Genomic DNA, 4,381 nt, shown 5'->3' on the forward strand with positions numbered 1-4,381 from the left:
TAATTTGTCTAAAAGCTACATATTGTGCACATGCACATACAGTAAACATTAATTTTGCATTTGCACACTATACTATCCTATTTACGGCAACGTACCTTATCTATCTACGTGTACACGATGAATTTTATTCGATTAAGTTAGATTAAGAATTCTAACGGTTTGAGAGATAGTGATACAACATGTTCTCGAATTCAAGAATAATTATGATAGGCGTTGGCGATTAATTAATGTGGTGACCTGGGCTTGAAACATAACCATTTGGGGTTTCCTTCCGTCAATTGAAAGGGCTTGAAATTAATTGATGATAAATGTTCACGTGATTATTATGGTCTCTTATATACAGTCATGAAGATACATCCATTCGCTTTCATTTTAAAGGCAAAAGTACAATTTTTAACTTCTATGTTATCGCTACCGTTTATCATGGTCTTTCTCTCTGGCGGCAATACACTGTACAGTGCATACAAATGGATCATTATGAATTGTAATGAGTTTTTTTCTTACCTGGATAAGATTGTAGAAGGTCGATAATTGGTTGGTGGGCTTTGCTGCAATGGAGTTGGAAACGTCGAGTATCAACACAAGTTGGGGCTTGTTGTAGATAAAATCATACATTATGTGAAGGGCTTCTCCTTCCAATAACTAGAATGTAAAGTCATTACTGTTTCAATTAAGCATTATTGGTATATGGTTAGAATAATTTAAATCCACCAAGACTCATTCACGAAGAGCTCGCCTTTCATGACACTAATGTCCCATTATAATATTATTTAATTGCAATTCTAATCTGGCAAACCCTTGAACAAATTTCAACCTCGTCCTTCAATAGTTCTCGAAAAGGTTGTGTTGTGTTGTGTTGTGTTGTGTTGAGTTGTATTGTATTGTGTTGTGTTGTGTTGTGTTGTGTTGTGTTGTGTTGTGTTGTGTCGTGTTCTGTAATGTCGTGTCGTGTCGTGTCGTGTCGTGTCGTGTTGTGTCGTGTCGTGTCGTGTTGTGTCGTGTCATGTCGCGTCGTGTTCTGTCGTGTTGTGCTGTGTTGTGTTGTGTTGTGTTGTGTAGTGTAGTGTAGTGTAGTGTAGTGTAATTTCGCTTTGTTTAGGGTTTTGGTTTGGTTTGTTTTGTTTTCAAGTGTCTGTGAGCCACCTTAATATTCGCCTCGAGTTTCTCCTAAAGCAATTCCTATTATTAATCATTCAGTTTATACTCAATTGGCGGACATTTCACCACGAACATCGTAAAACCTTTGTACAATTCGTAGCAGATACGATAACGTTTAAACCATCAAACCGGAAAAAACTGTCTTCTACAGGAAATACCTTAATTTGAATTCATTGTGACTTTCATATATTCAAAAATGGTTTACTTAACCTTCACATATTACTCACCGATTCAATTTTTGTATAATTTTTCAACACTATCAGCTGGTAGTCAGGTAGGAGAGAAGGTTGGCGATGTATGAAGTCTAACGCCTTTTCTATAGCAATATCGCCCGGACGGCTGACTCCAGTTGTTCCAATAGATCCCAGAAGACCGCCAATGTACAAGGGAGATTTGTCTCCCAAGACTGGTTGTACAATTGTGTACATCGCAATCGTTAACTTGAAAACAAAATATAGGAAGTCTCTGTTATCCATGATTGGGAGTGTCAAGTCTTATCTCAGAGTATCCAATTAAAGCGTGAAACTGTAATAGATTGTTCTAGGCATTTCTTTTAATATCAGTATAAAATTATGGCCACTCCTTCCTTTTTTACTCTTAACAAACCCATTGCTTTAATGAAACGCTATGCAAATTTGACACTAGGACTTTGGCACACCCCTTGCAAATATATTGTGTTATTACTCATTGACACCCACGTGTCAATTGGTATGCGCTGCTACAAAAATATGAACGATCATGGTGGATGTTATAAACTGTATTTTGTTAAACTCTGATCGTGCTGTAACTTTTATATTTATTTATTTATGTATGTATGTATGTATGTATGTATGTATGTATGTATGTATGTATGTATGTATGTATGTACATGTATGTATGTATGTATGTATGTATGTATGTATGGACGCATGCATGCATGTATGTATGAATGTATGTATGTATGTATGTATGTATGTATGTATGTATGTATGTATGTATGTGTGTGTGTGTATGTATGTATGTATGTATGTATGTATGTATGTATGTATGTATGATTGTGTATGTATGTCCACTTGCATTATAACGCTCATAGATGTGGCTTTTGTTTTAAGTAGTAATGTGAATAATTAATTAGGTTTGGTCATCAGGCAATATTTTAATATAAGTATTTTACTGTGGGTCAGAAAACAACCATTAAATGACATATTTTATATTTCACAGCACATCCATTCATCCATATCTGTTGCTACCGTTACATGACAATTACTTTGAAATGAAAGGGGTTTTCAGCAACGTTATATTGATTACCTCATTAATTAGTGCCATCATAATAACATCTTGCGAACACAGAGTGTAAAACTATATTAATCCAAAACTGTTTGCAGTTGTCATGGTAATTTGGCCATGGGCCGATACGCTTGCTGATAATTGAAGGTATTACCTGGGTCGTCTTTGTTATTGCTGCTCATATGAGAGAGAGAGAGAGAGAGAGAGAGAGAGAGAGAGAGAGAGAGAGAGAGAGAGAGAGAGAGAGAGAGAGAGAGAGAGAGAGAGAGAGAGAGAGAGAGAGAGAGAGAGAGAGAGAGAGAGAGAGATGAGGGCGGACGGACGGACGGACGGACAGACAGACAGACAGACAGACAGACAGGCAGGCAGGCAGGTGGAAAATTATTTATGTTTATGTGTCTGCCCGTGTGTATGGCTAGCCATGTCTGCATGTCTGCACAGACATACGGAACGAGGGAAACTCAAATCATTATCGGGTTCAACAGAAAGTTGTCAAAGTAACTATCTTATATCTGGGTACAGTCTGTGTTCAGAACTAATTATTAATAATCGCAGTATTATGATGGATTGTGTTTTCAAATATTGTAATGACTATTTGCCTTGTCATAAAGTTAAATGTATAATTCATCTCAAACACGCGAGCGACAGATATTCATTGTACCAGCATATATAATCAATCAACCAGTCAAATTTATAGTACCGTGCTGATACATGTGCTGGAGTTGACGAGGATTATATTCGCAGCTGTGCATCATTAGGATCAATTTCTTTTCAATGTTAATTTGAAAGTAAACTGGAGTAATGTGTAATTCGTATCGCAAACAAATAAATGATATAATATATGGGTTGAAATAGTGAAGCATTAATTTTCAAGTTCCACTGTTTGTCTGATAACTCCCTAAATCTTAGTAGCATACTTAATACTGTTGTTGAATTGAAAACTAGGAAAGACTAGAACTAGAAAGCAGGCCATTTAAGTAAATAAGCCCGACACATAATTAGATAGATACTAGGATGGATCAATTAATTGATCGATTGATGCATGTAGAGATTGGCAGATATTTAATATGTAGTTTTATGTTTATCAAAAAAGGAAAGACAATTGCAGGATGTTAAAAGATTGACCATCTCTTTCACAAGATTGCTGTACCCAATTTGTTTTGGTGATTTCATTCTGTAAGAGTCGAGATACAGGTTTTAGGAGAAATGTGTACATTCTAAGGGAATATTAACGTCGGCTACGTTGACCGTACAGCAATCAACATAACGCCCTCTTCTGATACAAAGTGAGATTGTTCCTATATCCCGAACAATTCATTTATACCAATAAATTAAGTGTAATCATTTTAATTGACAATTCATGTTGGGAGGCATCAGATATTTCTCATACTTTGTATATGCAATATTTTATATTTGAATTATAAGGTTAATATTTCTCATCATTGTCTGACAAAAATGCTTGATTTTTCCAGATTTTTTTTTTAATTTTCGATTATAAGAATACTGAAGTCTGCGAAAAAGACTAGAAATTACCGGAAGAATTTTTATATTCTCTAAACGCGTTCGATGTGTTATTCCTGCTATTTATTGTTGACAAAACAATCATGTGCCACCACACCCGTTTTAATGCTAAAATTGGAATTGTGACCTCTCACACCGTCTAAATTTCACCATTTGGACACAAATTTCTCGTGAAAATTGTTGTAGAGCCTAGACAAAAATTTCAAAGAAGTGGTTTATCTTTGAACACATACGTAGTGCACTAACCTGTCGTTATAAATGTACACACAGAATCATGGTATGTATGCTAACGTGGAAATAATAGTTAAAATTGTGACCAAATGCCCCATCCGAATTTCTACATTTTTGGGATAAAATGTCATAAAATGCAGCAAAACCGGTTCAAAATGCTACCTGGGGATATTTTACTCAGTACATTTGTAAAATAAAATAATTT

The sequence above is a fragment of the Glandiceps talaboti genome, chromosome 5 (genome assembly GCF_964340395.1).
Source record: "Glandiceps talaboti chromosome 5, keGlaTala1.1, whole genome shotgun sequence".
NCBI lineage: Eukaryota > Metazoa > Hemichordata > Enteropneusta > Spengelidae > Glandiceps > Glandiceps talaboti.